General features: G+C 42.4%; 1 long non-coding RNA gene across 1 annotated transcript; it reads right to left on the bottom strand.

Annotated features, from left to right (window-relative positions):
• Positions 1–12117: 12117 nt before the first annotated feature.
• On the bottom strand, positions 12118–20222 carry LOC129527443 (uncharacterized). The gene is made up of 2 exons (XR_008672423.2): positions 19800–20222; positions 12118–12800 (listed from the first exon to the last, which is right to left on the bottom strand). It is a non-coding gene; the product is annotated as an uncharacterized lncRNA (long non-coding RNA).
• Positions 20223–21369: the final 1147 nt, after the last annotated feature.

Genomic DNA, 21369 nt, shown 5'->3' with positions numbered 1-21369 from the left:
TGGCAAATTGCTTTTTTAATTTTTTTTTTACTTTTTGTAGAGATGGGGTCTCTGTATATTGCCTAGGCTGGTCTCGAACTCCTGGCTCAAGTGACCCTCTCACCCTGGCCTCCCAAAGCACTGGGATTACAGGCGTGAGCCATCGCACCCAGAGTTTCTGCCTCTTTTTAATGGGCTACATCTGAAGTGGTGGGCATCACTTCTGTTCACATTCCATTGGCCAGAACTCACATGATCCCTTTTGAATTGCCAAGGAAGTGAGAAATACAACCCCACCTGGGAGAGCTGTTTCCTAGCAATGCTCTGCGTCATGGAATGGGAAGCAGGAACCTTTGGAGGATGGAGACTAACCTTTGCCACAGCAGAGAAAATGGGAGATGGAGATGGATTGACAGCCCCTCCAATGGATAAAAGTTCGCTATGGAGTTTGGGAAGGTCATGGACTTTCCTAATTTGAGCACAGGTAATTTCAGGAGGGAGAATTTTTCTAGTTTTGCCAACTTATATTTCCCCCCTACAACGGGATTCTGATGCAAAAGTTCCCAGTGAGACTGGAAAGGTGTTGTTATTCCCAATTTTGCACCTGAAAATTTGAGGATTAGGGTTGATGAGGGCTAGCACTTAGCTCTTTTGACTCCTGAGAAAGTTCCCCTTTTATTACACAACCCTGTGTCCATAGCATTTTGACATCTTATTGCTTCCTTGAGTAGAGCAAAACAGAAAGTTCCATACCAGCACTGGAACCAAAACGAAATCCCATTCCCCACTCTAATGGAAAAGATTGCTGCGTACTTGTAATATCTTAAAGTAAAGCAAACTTTCCCTCATCTTCCTCTCCACATAGCTCCCCTTTAACTCAGCTCCCCAATTCAACTCTCTATCTGGGCTTGTCTCATGAATTTATTTTTTTCCCCAGAGACAAAACTTCCTTAGAACAACAACAATTCTAAAACAAAGATCTTAGTTGTTATGCAAACACAGTTTCATTTCCACAAAAGAACATTTCACAAAAAGAAAAATAAATGCACATTTTAAAATGTCAGCTAAAGAAATGGAAAACCAAACCAAACCAAAAAAAAAAAAAAAAAAAAACAACGTAAACGTGCCATGGGGAATACACGGTATAATGCCATGTTGCCCAAAGAGTGATTTTACCAATGTCATTGAGGTAAGTGAAAGAGACTGGCCCTTGACCAGGAACATTCTGACAATTTAAAACATGTGTGTGTGTGTGTGTGTGTGTATTTGTGTATATATCTACATCTATATTTATTAATATAATAGTGTGTGTATGTGTACACACATTATAGATACACTGTGACATATATATATATATAAAATATGAAAATACATATCATTTAAACCAATGCAGTATATTGGATAGAGTGGTAGGCTAGGAACAGAGTAAACAGAATAAGTCACAGAGTGATTGAGGTGTCTCAGCCACCACCACCATTACCCCATCTCCTAATTTCTTGCTTCTGTATCATGGACTTTTAACGGTAACTCCACTTAAATACATTATTAAGCAAAGTAGTAAGCTGGAAATGTAATTCTGATAAGTGCCATGCCATTTCATGGTGAGGTGGAGAAGGTCATTATTCCTGTGGCTGGAGTGTGCCTGAGTGGTGTGTGTGCTGGCTTTCAGGTTGGTAGAACTGGGTTCATGTCTCAGCCATGCCCGTGACTGTGTGCACAGATCTTTATTTTTCTGGGACTCAGTTTCTCCTACCATAAAATGAAGGAGTTAGAGGAGGTGATTTTAGCATCACCTTCCAGCTCCGAATTTGTTCCCTGATTCTCAGTGCCAGAAAGTTGTGGTAAAGCAAGTGTGTTGTTCTTTTCCCAAATCACAATTTGTGGCTAATTATATATCTCCCCATTTCCTCTTGCCATAAATTTTCATTTCAACTCAGTAAGTTGTAGACCTTCGTCAGCACCGGTGCGGGAATGAGTGGACATGTCCTGTTGGATTTGCTCGCTCCTGCTCCTGCCTGCTTCCTAGATCTGCAGATCCACGGGATGGAAATCCTGCATTACCTGTCCTGTCTCTCATTCTACAAAAGAAGGAATGGAGGTGATAGAACAGCTCAGATACAAAAAGCTTCAGCATGGGATGGGGTTTCTCACATTACTTACTGAGCCTGTTAGTGTACAGTAGAGGATATGGAGGTGCCTCAGTCTCCACCACCATCACCCCATCTCCTAACACTGTTGGCCGCCTCCGCCTCCCCTAGGGGGTGAAGCTGCATTGCAGCACGATCTCCATTGTCCTTGTCTTTGTTCTACCCCCCGTGCTCAGTCTAACCAGTTTGGACCCACAGAATGCAAAGAGTGGAATGCATGTTGGAATTGTGGAGGAGTAAACACTTTGTGAAGCACACTCTATCCAATGAGAGGAAAGAGATGGCAAAAAGTCTGCAAATAAACCCCTCCCTCTTCCTTCTTCTCACAGACAAGTTGCAAGTTGCAGAGGTTCCATAGTTTCTTGAGAGATATCCTACTTGACCAAGCAATGGGTTGTGTTTCCTGCAAGGCTGTGGCCAGCTCAGTAAAGCACCTCCTGGTATTTTTTTCTTCCTTCATCCCTGATGCTCATCTCTTTTTCCTCACTTTTGGTGTCCTGGTGTTGTGTGCTCCAGTAAAGCCCCAGCCCATAAGCTTTGCCTCAGGCCATTCTCCAGGGAACTGTGCTAGGACACCACCTGTCAGCAGCATCTCCCCCAATACTGGACGCTACCACCAGTGTTTGGGAGATGGTTTTAGATGTTACAGCAGATACAACGTTGAATCTGATGGCGAAGATGTTACTTCTGTCTCAATTTGCTTTCAATCCTTTTAATTGCCCCATGGAGAAAGTTTCTGTTTAAAGCTGTTTTGTCTTAGGTAATTCTCTACCACTCTTAATAAATTCCTCTTCCACAAACAGACACCTGCTCTCAGGAGGAAAGCTTTCAGTGAAAATCATAAGCACATATCATTTAATCACATTGTTTCATTTCCAGTTTATTTATTTTGTGTTTAGCTTCTCTTTAGGGAGATACTTATTTTCTGGTTATAAGTGATACACATCTTTCTTTCAAATAAATTTAACTACAAAAAGTCAATTAAAAATAACTAACCAAATAACACAGAGAGGTGATCAGGGATAGTACAGAAATATACACATGGTGTATAGGACAGGGATATGGCCTAACCCATGAAGGTGAAACGTGATCAGCTGGAATTTGGGAAACTGCTTTAGAGCAAAGAATTTTTCTTCATGCTTTAGGAGCAACAACAATTTGCCTCAACCTTCACTTCCAAATCTGTTTTGTTCCTTGTAGCCTTTCCCTGAGATCTTCACACACTCTAAGTGGCCCCTTTCCTCCCCAGGGTACAGACATCCCCTAGTCTTTAAGCAGATTATGGCAACTGTGTTTCATACAGTGCAACAGTGAGATTCGTACTTCCCACTGTCCAGAACTACAGGCACTGAAATAACTAACAAGATTGCCAGAGAACAAGTGGGCCCCCACAGCCACCCCTGAGTTTTCTCCCTTTATTCACATGTTCCCCTACCACTCTGATCCCTAGCAATTTCTCTGAACTTGGTCTGGTTGCTGGTGTGGCCCCAGTCTTACCATCTCAGCTCACGCTGCAAGGCCTACTGCAATCCATTCTTCATCTTCATTCCAGTTTAGTAGACCCAGTGTTGGCCCCAAGGATGCCATTATATTCCTATAATCTTTATTGCCCCACCATTGTTTGAGATGGTAATTGATGGCCTCTTAGTCTTTGTATACAGCTCTGTAACATAGTTTGGATATTCGTTCTTGCCCAAATCTCATATTGAATTGTAATCCCCAATATTGGAGGTGGACTGGTGGATGGCATTTGGGTCATGGGGGCAGACCCCTCGTCATAGCTTGGTGCTGTCCTTGCAATTGTGAGTGAGTTCTCTCGAGATCTGGTTGTTGTAAACTATGGCATTCCCCCACCCACCCAACTTTCTCTCTTGCTTCTGCCTTTGTGATGTGACATGCCTTCACCTACTTCCCCTTTCCCCATGAGTAAAAGCTCCCTGAGGCCTCCCTAGAAGCTGCATCAATTACTGTCCCATGCTTGTACAGTCTTCAGAACCATGAGCCAATTAACCCTCTTTTCTTGTTTTTTGAGACGAAGTCTCACTCTGTCACCCAGGCTGGAGTGCAGTGGCACCATCTGGGCTCACTGCAATCTCCGCCTCCCAGGTTCACACCATTCTCCTGCCTTAGCCTCCCGAGTAGCTGGGACTACAGGCGCCCACCACCACGCCCGGCTAATTTTTTGTATTTTTAGTAGAGACGGGGTTTCACTGTGTTAGCCAGGATGGTCTCAATCTCCTGACCTTGTGATCTGCCCGCCTTGGCCTCCCAAAGTGCTGGAATTACAGATGTGAGCCACCGCACCTGGCCAATTAACCCTCTTTTCTTTATAAGTTACTCAGACTCAGATATTTCTTTACAGCAATGCAAGAAATAGCCTTACACACTCTGAAGGCCATCTTTGAGCCCTCCTTTCTGCCAGCCTGCTTTTCCTAGACTCCTCCTATCTAGAAATTCTGTAGTTTCTGCTGAATCCTTTCCTCCGTTCCTGTGGCTCATTGCTCTAGCCCACCCCTGCTATCTGCCATTTCTCTAGGTTCTTTCCCTTCCCTCCCTCTTTCACTCTAGACCTCTCTCACCTGGTTTTCTTCTTTCAGGTTCTCTGGGCCTCTTTTTAGGTTTACCCAGTGTCCTGAAAGCATGATGTTTAAATGCCACCTTTCTTCCATAATTCATGGAGAGAGGATTCTCAGGGCTTAGAAAATGCCATTGCAAAGGCCCTTCCCCTAATACCTCATCACTTCCTTCTCCTGCACCCATGCCTTGATCCAGATGCAGAGTTCCTCTTTGCATTTCAGGAGAAAAAGGTTTGTCCCCCAAGCAACTCCCCCTCTGCCAGACCTGGAGAGGACTGTGGCTAGCAGGGCAGTGCCATCTTACCTTCTGCTACTGCACACTGGGACTAAGGGGCTAGAGGCCTCACCAGAACAAAGGCCCAACCGGGACCCAACACAGAAGGAGCTCATGTGATCCACAGAGGGATATCCACTAAGAACCACAGGCCACATTCGTATGTCTGAGATGCCCAAGAGAGTCTTCAGGACATACAACACCTATCCTGTGGTCCCAGTTCCTTTTTTGAGAAAGAAGCCAAAAAACAAAAGGAAAGAAAGAAAGGAAAGGAAAAAAAAGGAAAAGAAAAGATGACAGAAAGGAAGGGGAAGAAAGAAAATAAAAAGTAAAGGAGGCCTCGGCCTTGTGCTTATCATGGGAAATGCAGGTCTTGTGCAACGTAATGGAGAGCTTTGGCTCTATCAGCTGTTGCCTTTAGCACCCTGGATTGACAGAACACAGCATCCAACTCCGCTCTAAATCCAAGGGGGAAGGACCTTGGTTGCAATTTGCTGAGGCCTCTGTGGAAGTTGGAACAGCAACTCTGAACTCCAGGATTGGAAAGAATGAAGTCTTCCTGCCCTGGGATGGGCTCCCCAAAAATCTGAGGACAAGAGTTGAGGGTACATCTTCCCCCATGTTCATATACCAAAGAACCAGGAAAGAAAGAGCCATTTTTCTGTACCCTTCTTTTAATGTGGGCCCAGCACTACATCCTAGAAGCCTTCCTGGATGACCTTAGCTTGTACTGAGTTTCCTTTTTGTAGGAATGGCACAACTCCTAATCTAATTATAGACCATCCTGTTTTTCTTTCAGGGACATTGCCTTGTTTTTCTTTCAGCTCTGCCCTCAAATATGCATGTTTCTCAGAAATTCACGTAGTAGGTGCTTAATAAAGACTATCTGTTGAGTAAACAAACGAGAAGAACTGTGATCTAGGTAGGAAATACCGTGGAATTCTTTGGAAACTGTTCCATTTTCATCTACACCATTTATTTAGCTGTATGGTCCCCTGTAAGACTAATTCTTTGACCCTGAGTTTTCTCATCTGTAAAATCAGGATAATACCTACCTTGCAGGGAAGTTAAAAAACTTACAAGTGTGGTAGGCAGAACAATACCTTCCCTACAAAGATGTCCACATCCTAATCCCTGGAACTTGGGAATATGTTATGTTACATAGTAAAGAAAGGGGAATTAAACATGCAGATGGGATTAAGGATGCTAATCAGTTAACCTTAAAACAGGGAGATTATCCTGAATTATCTTCGTGGGCCCAATGTAATCATGAGGATCTTTAAAAAGGGAAAAGTGAGGCAGAAGAGAACCAGAGAGATGGCACTACAGGAAGGTGCTATAAGACTGAGATTGTTGACTTTGAAGATGGAAGAATGAGGCCACAAGCCAAGGCATGTGGGTGTCCTGGGAATTAGAAAAGGCTGGGAAATGCAGCTTGGATGACACCTTGCTTTCAGGACAGTGAGATCCATTTCGGATTTCCAGTCTCCAGAGCTGTAGGAGAATAAAGTTATGTTGCTGTAAGCCTCTGAATATGTGGTAGTTTCTTACAGCAGCAAGTGGAAACTAATACACAGGTGTTGTGTGGGAAGCACCTGGCATACAGTGGGTGGTTGAACAGTTGGTAGGCAGAGACTGTTAGTGTTTTCCCACTAGACTATCAGCAACTTAGAGACAATGTTTCTTACTCCTTTTTTTTTTTTTTTTTGAGACAAGGTCTCACTCTGTCACCCAGGCAGAAGTGGAGTGTCAATCACAGCTCACTGTAGCCTTGGATTCTGGGCTTAAGCAATCCTCCAACCATCATCCTCCCACATAGTTTGGATGACAGGTGCACACCACTATGCCTAGTTAATTTTTTTTTTTTTGAGATGAGGTCTTCCTATATTGCCCAGACTGGTCTTGAACTCCTGAGCTCAAATGATCCTCCCACCTCAGCCTCCCAAAGTGTTAGGATTACAGGTGTGAGACACTGTGCTTGGCTGTTTCTTGCTTCTTTTGCATTCTTCTCAGCGCCTACCAGGTTACTGGGGACACACCAATGCTCAAAAAAGTTTCCAGACTCAGATTTAATTTTACATTTGGGCATTGATTCTGGCAGGAAGGATGGGAAAGAGATTCAGTGTAGAAAGGGAACAAACGGGTTATAGAAGGCAAATCGGCTTTCTCTCGAAATGTGGGTTTAGTGAGTGTAGGTTGCCTTCAAAGGCATATAATACAGAAGCCAGATTTAAATATACCCAAAGAAAAATAAAGTATCTAACAAAAAGACACCTGCACTTCATGTTCATCACAGCATTATTCTCAATCACAAAGGCATGGAATCAACCTAGGTGCCCATCAACAGTGGATTGGATAAGGAAAATGTGGTATATATGCACCATGGAATACTATACAGGCATAAAAAGGAAAAAATCATATTGTTTGCAGCCACATGAATGCAGCTGGAGGCCATTTTCCTATGCAAATTAATGCAGAAACAGAAAACTAAATATTGTATATTCTCACTTATAAGTGGGAGCTAAACACTGGGTACACATGAACATAAACATGGGCACAAAAGACACTGAGGATGGATGGAGAGAGAGGGAAGGGGGAAAAGGCTGAAAAACCACCTGTTGGGTACTTTGCTCACTACTTGGGTTATGGATTCATTCATATCCCAAACTTCAGTATCATACAACATACCTTTTTATAACAAACTTGCACATGTATCCCTGATTTTAAAAAGCTGAAAAATATTACCGCAAAAAAACAAAATACAAATAAATACCACTGTGCCCTGAGATTCCAGGCAAAAATGTTTGGGGAAGATGTGGGGGAAAGACCTTTCACTCTTTTCCACAAAACACAAGAGGCCACCTCTCTGGGTGAGAGATGCTATTCATCAGGGGGAAAACGTGTATTATGAGCAAGCCCGTTTCTATTTACCAACACTGTTTGCAGATGCATCAGTTTGAAGTCACCAGTGTGTCCAAAGGGCTGGGCCCTGGCATAGGCTAAGACAGTGAAGGCCATTGCAGAGCAGGATTTTGCAAATTTTCTTCATGTATTTGGCTCCACCCAGAACTCCACGTTCCAAATAACAGAATCTTGGTTATGGGGATACTGCTGATCAATTGATCAGTATGATGCGGCTTCAAATCCCTGAATGTCTTCCTTCATTTTTAGAAGAAAGGAAAAAATTTTATTTCAGTTCTGAATGCATGGGGTAAGAAACCCAGAGGTCACTCTCTTTTTCTTTCCAGCTCTCTCTCACTCTCTTAAATAAGGAGAAAGGCTATATTTTTCCATGGATTAAGTCCAACACAGAGAAAACTGTCACTGTGAAAACAATAGAATTTATCTCCACTGATATAGCTTGACACTGGGACAAGTGCCTGAATTGTTGCCATAGCAATAAATGTGTCGGACTTATGCATGCGTTTTCTGCTATAGGATTTTGATTAATGGCATTGACTAACTGGTGTGAAGGGGGAGAGGCCATTCAGAAGGCCCAAGGAGAGAGAGCCAGGCTGCACAGGACTTGCTGTGGCCCACTTTGGAGGGATGTCACATAGCGTTGGCTAGAAACCAGTTAAACAAGGTGCAGAATCTCTTCCGTGGAGCAGAATCCACTTGCCAGCAGTGTCTTGTGGCAGGGGCTTGGGAGGTGGGTGCAAGACACTGAGGCCAGAGCTTGATCAGAGCCAGAAAGCTATTGAAATCTTACAGGTATGGTTGCTTCCCATATGCCAGGCACTGATCCAAGGACTTTGTGTCTCAACTTATTTAATCCTTACATGAACTCTATGAGTTAGATATTACTATTTTTTTCTGATAAGAAAATTGAAGCACAGAGAAGTTCATTAGCTTTTAAAAAGTCACACAGCTAGTTGGTGACAGAACCAGGATTTAAACCCAGTCAGCCTGGCTTTGGAAGGCAAGCTTAACCACCACACTGTGATTTGCTCTAGAAACAAATACTGCCCTCTTGACCTTGCTCATAGATGCTGGCAATGAGGGTAGAAGATAAGAGAGAGAGAGAGAGAGAGAGAGAGAGAGAGAGAGAGAGAGAGAGAATGGCTCAGTGAAAAAATCCCCACCCCTGGAAAATCAACTCAAAGCCCACACAGCTCTCTGAGGGAAGGCAGCGTATATTCCTCATTGCCAGCATTATAGGCACCCATTTAGCACCTGGGCCTGCGGTGTGCTTCCTGGAAGTCTGTACTGAATCTTTCACATTAATCAAGAAGCAGACTGGCGGGATGGTCAGAGCAAGGCCTGGGAGCCAGGGAGGCTTGAAACCTGGCTGATGGCTGTCGACGTGACCTCAGGCTGTTCACGTGACCTCTCTAGGTCTCCATTTCCTCATCTGCAAAATGGGTATAATAGTACAACCTTGCCTATGGTTGTGGGGATTAAATGAGATGATGTATTGTGACCACTGAACGCAGTGACTGGCACACAGTAAGTCCTAAAATTAAGTCAGATTTTTAAAAGACTCATTTTTACTAATATGCCTGGTGTTCAGAAAACCTTTTCAGTTTGCAGATTCAGACTTTCCTTTAGCTCAAACAAGTTTTCTATTATTATTTTCTTTGTTTTTTGTTTCTGCTTCCTCTATTCTTTCCTTTTTGATCTTCCCTTTACTTTTAAACCGCACCTCCTTAGGGTGCCCGCTCATCATTCTTCTCTCTTGTTTTCATTTTCAAACTCTTTGTTCTCTTTGGAGATGAGGCTGCTTTTGTCAAGTTTGTCTTCTACTTCACTCATTGGATAGTTTTCTTCATTATTCATCCTATTGTTCATGCCTTTGAAATTATTTCTAATTTTAGGTTATTTTTTTGACTAGTCTAATTTCACAGATTCAAAAATAGTTTTGAAATCACTACTCAGAATTCAATTTTTCAACAATAAATCTGTATAGGAAAGGCTGCTTCTCCAAAATGTTCCTATTCTGTTGGACCACTATGTTACTGATCGGATTTCATTCATTCACTCACTCATTCACTACCTCAAGAGTAGTTTACTGTGTGTCTGTTATAAGTCCACATCATTCATCATGTCATGGGCATAAGGACTCTGAAGGAAGATACAGCAGACTAAGGGAAACCAAGAGTGACAGGGGTAACTATTTCATGTGAAGTGGTCAGGGGAGGCCTCTCTGCACAGGCAACATTTGAGCAGACACTTGAAAAAAGTAAGGGAGTGAGAGATGTGGTTATTGAGAGGAAGAATATTCCATGTGGAGGGACATCCAGTGCAAAGACCCTGCTGTGTTTGCAGAAGCAAACCTGTTTGCTGTGGAAGACAGCTCAAGTGGAAAACTCCAAAGAGATGGTTTTCACCTGGGTAACTCTTTCTCTCTCATGGCTTGCCTGCCCTATAGATTATTGCTTTTAGTGTTTTCTTTAATTCCCAGAAATAAAGTTCTTTCCTAAGAGGGGAAATTTTGAGTGGTCCATGATGCCTCCTACAATAAGATTCTATTCGTACTCCAGCAGAAATCCTTTGAGTTTGGCATGTGGATGTCATCTGTCCTACTTTCAGGGACTGTTACTGAAATGCTAATGGCTTGAAAAGGGGACTGTACCCCATACCCCACTGCAAGAGATCAGGGATGGCAAATGCATGACACAAATGCCTTGATTTCAGAGTAGATGGCACATATCGACTTAGCGGTCTTTCCTGCTGAGACAAGAAGCCACTTCAGAAATCTCTCAACAGCCCCAATCAGTCAAGGTTGGCACCCAACATGAAACCTTTTGGCCAACCTTGATGATGATTTCTGATGAGACACCTATAAATTACATTTTTGTGTTAGGTTGAGCCACATGAAATTGCTGATAGGCAATTTTTTTATCCTCAGAAATGACTATTTTATATGGCTCAATTTAATGCATCGAATTAAATACATCTCTGTTCAATGGACCCTTGCTGGGAAATCTTTTGCTAAGCAAAGGTCTCTTTGTCTTCTCAGAACACTTAAGCCATAATATAAACTCGCTTTTCATGTATTGAATTTTCTTGCAGTGGGACTCACTTGCATTCATTAATTTGCTAACACATCTACCACAGCACCAGCTCCATTTCTGGACCTTGTCTAATTTTTTTCACCTTCTGGGACCATGAGGTGGCTGAACCTAAAATAAGAAGCCCCTGAGCTTGATGCTGTGGCTCACACCTGTAATCCCAGTACTTAGGGAGGCCGAGGTGTGTGGATCACGAGGTCAGGAGTTCGAAACCAGCCTGGCCTATATGGTGAAACCACATCTCTACTAAAAATACAAAAATTAGCCAGGCATGGTGGCACACGCCTGTAATCCTAGCTACTTGGGAGGCTGATGCAGGAGAATCGCTTGAACCCAGGAGGCGGAGGTTGCAGTGAGTCGAGATTGCACCACTGAACTCCAACCTGGGTGACAGAAAAAAAAGGAGCCCCTAACAGACATACCAATAGACCATAGCTTTCTCCCCTAACCTCCATGTAGTTTCTGTGTTATTGTTCTCCTTTATTCACTCTCCTCCCTGTAGGAGGTTTATACTTTCCCCACCCACTGCCATGTGACTTGCGGTACTCCCTGAAGAAGTGTACTTTCCTGCCCTCTTGACCTCAAACTTGGTCATGTGACTTGCTTTGGCCAATGGAATGTGACACACAATATCTGTGTGCAGAAGCTTTAAAAGACTTTGTACGGTTCATTCATAGTGCTCTTCTCCCTGAGCCATGAGACCTGCATCTCAGGTTGCAGAAAACATGTGGAGCAGAGGTACAGAGCCTTCACTTTGCTGCAGCAACAAATAAAGTGAGTGAGAAATGGACCTCCATAAGGCAATGAAAAGTTGGGGAATGTTTGTTACTGTAGCCTTACCTAGCCAAAGCTGACTGATATACCTTGTCAGCATTCAACACCATGTTAAGGAATAATTTTCCCCAGGGACTTGCCATGGATAAGGGTCATATAGCTGTAGAGCTTGCTGGAGAGTATGTTGGTTTTCATACGTTGATATGAAGGCCATGGCCACCCTTTCTAAACATAACAAATGATGGATGTGTCAGAAACCTGTAAGAGAATGTATCCAAATCATGGAAGGATCACAGATGATTTGCAAGAAAAAAAAAGAGGTTTAAGGCTCAAATAAGCTTGGAAACACTGGATTCGATGAAGTAAAACAGATTTATTTCCAGCAAGACTTCTCAGAGCCTTTAGTCTGCTAACATGCATTGTGAAACTCCAAGAAAAGAGGGTATACATAAATTCACTGTTTTCCAAAATTGTTTGATCATAGAGTGTTTTATGGGCTTAACACTCTGCAAAAAAGTTGGCAAATGTTGCCTCTGGTGGCGGCAGAATTTTGCGTATTTCTCTTGTATTTCCCATCTCTTCTAACCATCTTTTACACTGCTTGTCTTCTTCTTCTCCTCATTTGTCTTCTTGCCTCTTCTCCCACCTGTTCTTCTGCCTCTACCTGCTCTTCCACATCCTCTCATTATTCTACCTTTGCTTCCAATTTCTCCTTCTCTTTTCCTCCCTCTTTTCTTTATTCTCACCTCTCCTCCCTTTCCTATTGTTCCCTCCTCCCCTCTGTTCACTCTCCTCATCCCTTTTCTCTTGTTCTCTTTGGCTTTTCAAGAAGCCAGTGAGTTTTCTTGGACTGGACGACCCAAGGGGATGTCCTGCCTGATTGACAGGTGTCATTCTTGAACAGGAAAGCCAGTGATGGTGCTGCCTGCTCTTCCCAGGTGTGTTGTCAATTTTAGAGTGATGGGCTTTAACATCGCATCAGCCTCCTTAAGGGCCGATCCTTTGTTCTAGATTCAGACAAAGCAGCACAGTCGGCCTTAAAAGAAAAAAAAAAAAGCTGTTTCATTTTATATTGGAAAAATACAATGTGACATCTGGAGAATAAATTGTTCAGTCAGCCAGAAATATGCCTTGTAAAAATTGCTTAGGTTTCTGTAACAAGATTATTTACTGCGAGTGTTCACCTATAATACAGCACACTTTTGAAATGGACCTTTTATGAAACACATCAAGAACTGTAGAAATGTATTCAGTGCATTAATCTACAACACTGCACACTTTACCACACTTTTAGAGCAGATTTCAAAACTCAGACCATCTAATGAGATAGAAAAAAGTTATTCTCGTCCTGTATTCATTCCAGTCATGTTCTACACCGAGCCCTTGGGATATTTAACATAATGCAATAGGTTTTTCAACATACACACACCCACACACACACTCACACACACTGTCACACACAGTCTCATGCACAAACAAAATATATGACTGTTCAGATGAGTATTCAGTTTAGAATGCACCAGGCCCATATTTCAACAGCCCACGTGCAAGGCAAAGACTGGCTATTTCAGATACCAGAACTTTATAAATATTTAAAGAACTTGATTTAATCCAAATGAGAGATCGCTCAGGTGCTGTCAGTTACTTACATAACTCCTTCTTTTCTGATCAGGGGGTGACAGTTTGGATAGCGATCTCCTGGCAATTTGAGGATCTGACTCCACTGGAGTCTGGCAGCTGAGATCAGGCCTAAGGTAGCTGAAGCAGGTGGATTGTGGAGAAGTGGGTCAGGTGCGGGAGGCAGAGAACAGACTCCTGCTTTTCTGACCTTGACTGTTTTTTATGTATTCTGATGACAGCAATAAATTCTTCTAGCTAGGCAGCTCAGGAATAGGTGATTCAAGCCCTTCTACCTCAAGGTCAACTCAACTGCCCCTTTGGTTCAGTGGATATCAGCTCTAGAAGACAGAGAACAGAGACCTTGCAAACTGGTCCTCCACGTATCCAATGAGAGGCCCAGACTCTCCACAAAATTCTAATTGGCCTCTTGACCTTAATGTTGTTGCTGGGAGAGCTAACCTGAAGGAAAGAAGCTAGCACAGAAATTCAGGAGAGAAGAAATAGAACCTTCCCTAAATTCTCTCTCCAGTGTCAAAGATTGACTAATTTCTCTGCTACCACTTCCCATCCTCTAGTCATCACCACACTACAAAAGTTGCATTATACTCAAGGTAGGGCTAGTGGCAATTGTGCATCCTCTGCACCTTGGAGGATGGAGTGCAGGAGATAGCTTGCCCAGCCCTGCTTCCTGAGGATCTCTCTCTCTCTTTCTCTCTGAAACAGGGTCTCGCTCTGTCACCCAGGCTGGAGTGCAGTGACATGATCATAGCTGCAGCCTCAATCTCCTGGGCTCAACTGATCCTCCAAACTCAGCCTCCTAAGTAGCTGAGACTACAGGTATGTGCCACTAAGCCTGGCCAAAAAAATTTTTTTTTTTGGTAGACACAGGCTCTTGCTGTGTTTCCCACGCTGGTCCCGACCTCCTGGCCTCAAGCAATCCTCAGCCCTGAAGATCTCTTCTCTTCTTTAATTTATTAATTTTTATTTTAATAGTTTTGGGGGTTACAGGTGGTTTTTGGTTACATAATTAAGTTCTTCAGTGCTGATTTCTGAGATTTTAGGGCACCCATCTCCTGAGCAGTGTACACTGTATCCAATATGTAGTCTTTTATCCCTCAACTCCCTTCCCCTCTGAGTCCCCAAAGTACATTATGACATTCCTATATCTTTGCATTCTTATAAATTAGCTCCCAATTATAAGTGAGAACATATGATATTTGATTTTCCTTTTCTGAGTTATTTCACTTAGAATAATGGCCTCCAACTTCATCCAAGTTTCTGAGAAAGATATTATTTCTTTCCTTTTTATCACTATATAGATGACATTTTCTTTATCCATTTGTTGGTTGATGGGCATTTAGGTTGGTTCCATATCTTGGCAATTGAGAATTGCATTGCTATAAACATGCACGTGCATGTGTCTTTTTCATGTAATGACTTACTTTCGTTTGGGTAGATACCCAGTAGTAGGAGTGCTGGATCAAATGGTAATTCTACTTTTGGTTCTTTAAGAAATCTCCATACCGTTTTCCTTAGTGGTAGTACTAGTTTATGTTCCAGAATAAAAGTGTTCTGAGAGCCTCTTCTTAATGGACTTCAGCATTTTCCATTTTTGTTTTTCTGAGTCTCATACTCTGGGAAACTAACAGCATCCTTGAGAAACTTTCTTCTTCTCATTGCTTCCATTCTTTTCATGGAAATGTTGTCTTCACTCTTTGTGGTCCAACTCAAGACACTTGTCCTCCTTCAAACCTTCCATGACCCTCTGGCTCCCCCTAATTTTTCATTTTTCTGCTTTTTTGAGACAGGATCTTGCTCACTGTGTTGCCAAAGCTTGAGTGCAGTGGTGTTTTCTATCATAGCTCACTGCACCCTTGACCTCCCTCAAGTGATCCTTCCACCTAAGCCTCCCGAGTAGCTGGGATCACTGGTACACAACCATGGCTGGCTAATTTTTATTTTTCATAGAGATCGGGTTCACCCTGTACTGCACAGGCTTATCTTGAGCTGCTGGGTGCAAGTGATCCTACAGCCTTGACCAACCGAAGTGCTGGTATCACAGGAATGAGCCATCACAACTGGTCTTCATTATTGATCCTCTCATGTAATCTACTGGACTGTGCAGTCTAGAAATCCATCAGACATAGCCTTGCCTTATTTTTTACAGCATGTCTTCTCCTGTAGGTTAAGCAGAGGCATAGAGGATAGAAAGACAAGTGCACCACGAAGAATCAAACTAGGATTCTAATTTTTCCTCCCTCACCATTTTTATTCATCATGTGAACCTTGGTCAAGCACCTTAACCATTCTGAGCCTCAATCTTCTCACCTATCAAAAGAAGGCATTTCTTATATTGCTTGTCTCATCAAATAGTTATTAGTATTAAGTGAACTAATTGAGTGAAAACATTTCACAAACTGAAAATTTTGGAATGTGTACGAGTATCAAAAATACTTAGCTGCTTGTCTTACATTTGCTTTTATTTCCCCCACAGAAGCTAGAAAATGGTTGAACACAGAGTAGGAAATCAACAAATATTTGTTAATTAGAATGTCTGTTCATTCTTCATGCCCCAAGTCACCCTTCACCAGTTCTGGCTTCTGGAAGGTCTACTAAGATACACAGAGCAAGCCCTAATCAGGATGAAAAGGATTTAATGACTGCATCTATACTTTTCACAAAGATTCAGAGAGGTGGGTTTAGGTTTTCCTTTACAATTTTCTAAGAGCCTAAGTTGAAAGCTTCATTATGGAATATTCTCTGGAAAGATTCTGGGTGGGGCTTAAAATTAAAACTTTAACACAAACTCTGAGATGATCTTTTCCCTTCTTTCAGGAACAGAGAATACTAATAAATTAGGAAGACCATTTGATAAGCCAGATGTCACTGAGTTATTTCCTGTAAGGTTGTGACATGTCTGTACTACAGGAAAGTGAGAAACATCTAAAATTTTGGGGAGAGCCTGTCTCAGTCTGTTTTGTGTTGCTATAACAGAATACATGAGACTGGGGAATTTATGAAGAACAGAAATTTATTGGCTTACAGTTCTGGAGGCTGGGAAGTTCAAGATCAAGGTGCTGGCATCTTGTAAGGGCTTTCTTGTTTTGTCATAACCTAGCAGAAGGCATCATATGGGCTCAAGAGAGGTGGGAGGAGGCTGAACTCATCCTTCTATAAGGAACCCACTCCTGCAATAATGGCATTAATCCATTCATGAGAGCAGAGCCCTTATGACCTAATAATCACCTCTTAAAGGTCTCACCTCCCAACACTTCTGCACTGAGGATCGAATTTCCAACACATAAACTTCGGGGACACATTCAAACCGTAGCAGAGCCCATTTGATTAAAAATTCGGTTGACTTACTCCTTGGTTTTGTTTCTCCACAAATGACCCCTCCTTTGTATTCTGAAGAGAGCAATGGATTTCACTGTGGACAACCCTATTTTCCTTCATTGCACTGGTGGCTTGGGAGAGAAATTTGGTTAGAAGGCCTTAATACTGGCCCTGAGGCTCAGAGCCACTCAGATGCTTGAAGATTTCATCTTTAGGCAGATGCTGAAATGTGTGTTGTGCCTGTATATGGTTTGGCTATTAAGATTGGGAGTAAAGGCAGGTGAATCCTTTCAGTCAATCTCACCTGGTAGTTCTAGAATCTCCATCTCATTGTGATGTAAAAGAAATAAGGTACAGGCTGGTCCAGAGAAAAGAGATAACATCAGGATTGCCAGCCCCCATGGGAGATCCTGGGTTCTGCACCCTGGCCGAACCAACTGTTTCCCCTTGTTCCCATGAACTGACACATCTCTAAACATAAACTAATGTGGGGGAAACTGCAGGCTCCAAACTGAAGCCCCATTCATAGAATTCACTCCATTTTCCTTCAAATGATGTCAGAAGGGGGCTGAGAAAATTGTATCTCAACATGAGCCACATACATTGGTGAAAATTTCCCCTAAAATTTTTTTTAAAGGCATTCATTGAAAGGATTGTAGTTTTAAGGTTTTGTAATAATAACTAAGGGAGAAATAGAAACAAGTAAGATGTGATCCTTTTCTCAAATGACTCACCATCTGCAGGTGGAGACAGCTGTACAAATTCAATTATGGCTCTAGACTAACTGTTGTAAGTGTAGTAATATATGTGCAAGTGAAGTTCACTCAAAGAGCAGGGAGGAAGGGATACGTGAGGGCTGAGGGGTCTAAGAAAACTTCTTGGAGGAGGAAGACAATCTAATGAGGGCTATCCATAGTGATGAAACCAATAGCTTCAGCCATTACATTTTAGCCACGGCTTCAGCACCAGATTGATCAATGAGGCATTTGAGGAGTATCTGGCAAGCCAGGTTGGAGAAAAGGTCCTAGAAATGGGGTGTGTTCACGCTATTTAGAAAAGAGAGGGGCAGGCACAGTGGCTCAAGCCTGTAATCCCAGCACTGTGGGAGGCCAAGTCAGGAGGATTGCTTGAGCCCAGAAGTTTGAGACCAGCCTGGGCAACAAAGTGAGACTCTGTCTCTATCAAAAAAAAAAAAAAAGAAAGAAAAATAATTAAAAAGTAGTGTGGCATGGTGGTGCATGCCTGTAGCTATTTAGGAGGCTGAGCTGGGAAGATTTCTTGAGCCCAGGAGGTCGAGGCTGCAGTGAGCTGTGTTCACACCACTGCACTCCAGCCTGGGTAACAGAATGAGACTCCGTCTTAAAAGAAAACAAAAGGCAGGTGACTTGTTTCAGCAATATTAGTACTTGAGACTTTTTCTCCTCTCCTCCTCCATATCTTCTTAGTCTTTATGATTCCTGGTGGCCACTAGCAGGTGGGGACTCTGATTTAGGTACTGTCAAAACTCTCTGGGTTTCAAGTAACAGAAGCCAACTTAAGAAAGCTCAAGCAAAAATATATCGATTTACTAAGAATATGAATGTCTCATGGAACCCGAGGTTAGGAATATATTTGAGTCTGAGAAAGAAATTGCTCTCAAAAACTGGGAAAGCAGCTAGGAGTCCAGGCAGTGCTCCCACTCATCTCTGCTTCTCTCTGAGCATCTATGACTCTTCTCTTTACACAGCAGTTCTTTCTGCTTCTTAGTCTATATAAAAAATATGACTGTTCCAGAGTTTCTAAGCTTTTACCACGTCCTTCAAAATCTCCCATTCACAGAGACTATGTGTTTATCTCTGAGTTCCTATTTTATTCACATTTCTGGTAAAGAGAATCTGTTTAAACTAACTTAAGCCATGTGTCTTGTCTCTCTTTGGTCCAATACATTTTGCTTGTAGGGTGGCTGTCAAGATCCTATCCTTGTGGGTGGAAATGTTGTTCTTAAAACATAAAAGGATTGCTCAAAGCCTGGCCACATCACCCCCTGCCACCCTCAGCTCTCAAAAGGGTATGCCATCTACCCCATCCCAAGCTCCTGTTCTGCAGGTGAATCACAAATCATCAGTTTAGGGAAAGCTCAGTTATAGGAAGAAATAAAAAGAAAAAAAGAATACGGCTGATTTGGGATGCCGTCCTTTAAGAAAACAGTGATATAAGCCTTCTCTTTTTCATAAACTCAAGCTTTCACCACATCGAGGTTGTGTTTCTGGTTGTTCCTGCTGTGCATAAAAGGCTATTTTCTTGGTCTCAATAACTTCATTTTCTACCAGTCTTATTACCCTGCTTCACAGATGTGTATATGATGCTTCTGAACAAGGCAGGTTCAGGAAGGCCCTAGTAAGTCCAAACTCTTGGTATTATACACAAGGCCATTTAAACTCTGACTCCTGACTACTTCTTCTGCCCGAACTATTACCACACTTGATCTTGCAATAAATGTTCCGGGCATTTATAATTGCGTTTAATCCCTGAAACTGCATGGTGTTTGTGACTCCATGCCTCTGAACATCCTGTTTCCTCTTTCTGAAGCCTCCTTCCCATCTGAACCTCTTTCCCATTAACTCCTACTCACCTGTTAGAACCTGGCTTACATATACCACTCCCTACCTCACTTCCAGAAAGCCCTCCCTGAGAAGGAGACTTTCTTTCTTTTCTGTCTGTCTTCTGTACTAAAATGAGATGATGAAGTGGCTTAACACAAAGTAGCACTCTGAGGCTGGATAACTCATTGCATAGCACCACCTTCCATTCCTCTCTTTTTATTTACTCACACATTATTCATATATACTAGACAACACTCTGAGCTCCCTTAGGGTATCTCTGTTCTGTTTATCTTCATATTTGTTTCTCTGCAAACACACACCTTTGTGCAAGAAAGTGTTATAGCTTGGAGATTAAGCATGAGCCCTCTCATGCCAGATGAACATGCTGGGGTTCAAATCTCAGCTTGTCCAATCCTTAGCTGTAACCCTGGGCAAGTTATCCTACCCTCTACATCCAGTTTCCATGACTATAAAATGATTATAATCATAAGACTTACCTGTAAGTGTTCTAATGTGGTGATTTAGCGAGGTAATGCATGTCATATAGTAAGCCTCAACAAACGTTGGGTACTATCCAAAAGTCTTCTGAGCAGAATTTCTCTTTTACTTGATGACTTAGAAGACACTCTATTTCAACAACCAAAAACGTATTGTGCATCTTGGGGGCCTTTACTAAAGACACTGATAAAGTATTGTTCAGTAGATGGGCCAAAGTGCTGGTTGCCAGAAGGTTCTGATCAATTAGAGAGTCTTTCTCTTACTACATTTTTTAAAAGCTTTGATTCCATTGCCCTTTTCCTAGATGGGGAAGAAATGGAAATCCAAGCAACTTTGATTTTGCATCTGGGGATCTCCTTCGACCACCATGAGACTGTTGGATGAAATGTACACCCAGAGCTGCTTGCCAGTCAAACCTCTGCCCAGTTCACCCCAGAAAAATGCTCATCTCGGAACAATAGAGGAGCTTTTGCAAAGTTCTAGAACTCTCAGTTTTTCAAGCAGAACTCAGGACAGAGGGGAATAACCTATTATTCTGAAAGAGAAAACAGAGATTAGGAAAGGAAATCTGCCCTGCTCAACACACACCTATGATTATGAGCTATAGGAATTTTGGATTTGTAAAAAAATACACCTATTTTCTAAGTCTGTGGTGACAGCTCTTCTTTCCAGATCTTATTGAGGGCTGTTCTCTGGGTGTCCCTACATCCTAAAAGGTTCAAGGACTGAAGGCTTGCAGTTCACTGCCTCCCTTCTCATCCACCTTCTCTTGCTTTCTCTCTAGCCCCTCAGGCACTTGCTCCTTGTTTCTTCTACTTTTTCATCTCAGTTCTCTCTGCATTTCTTCCCTCTGTATCTCCTCTCCCCAGCCCTCTCTTTTCCTCTTTCCTTCTTCCTACCTCCCTCTCTCTCAGTTATTCAAGAGGCATGTTCATTCCTGGTCATATTCTATTCTCAACTCTGGGAGATGAGATGCATTCTCAGCTCGACAAAACCAGCCCCCGGGGCTGTGTTCATCATGCGTGAGCACAGCTTTTGTGGGCAGGCATATGCCCGGAGGGATGCTGGCACTGGAACACAGCAGAGCAGCCTCTTGCCTCCTCTGTAGAATTTGGACAATACTGCTCCATCCAGAAAAGCCTGCATTTCCAGAGCTGCCACTTTCAGCCCCGGCCAAGAGACTCTTTGAGCTCCTTATTTGGAAATCATGTCTTGTTGGATTCTCCAACAGTGTGTCTTGAAAGAAAGAAAAATAAAAAAAGAAAGAAAGACAAAAAGAGAGAAAGAGGGTGAGAAAGAGAGAGAGAAAGAGAAAGAGAGAAAGAAAGAAATAAAGAAAAGAAAGAAGAAAAAGAAAGAAAGACCTGATTGCCGCCTATTGATTACTGACCACGAAACACAATAGATCTCTAACATGAGGCAAATAACCATTTTAAATCTGCTGCGACTTTTCTAAATATTAGCATTAGGATTAAACAGAAATTTCTCCTGCCAAAAAAAAAAAAAAAAAAAAAAAGAAGACTAGGTTTAGGACCAAAGGGAGTTGATTCTGACATTCATTATAGTATT

This window comes from Gorilla gorilla, chromosome 18 (genome assembly GCF_029281585.2).
Source record: "Gorilla gorilla gorilla isolate KB3781 chromosome 18, NHGRI_mGorGor1-v2.1_pri, whole genome shotgun sequence".
Lineage (NCBI taxonomy): Eukaryota > Metazoa > Chordata > Mammalia > Primates > Hominidae > Gorilla > Gorilla gorilla.
This window is presented reverse-complemented; position numbering and strand designations above follow the sequence as displayed.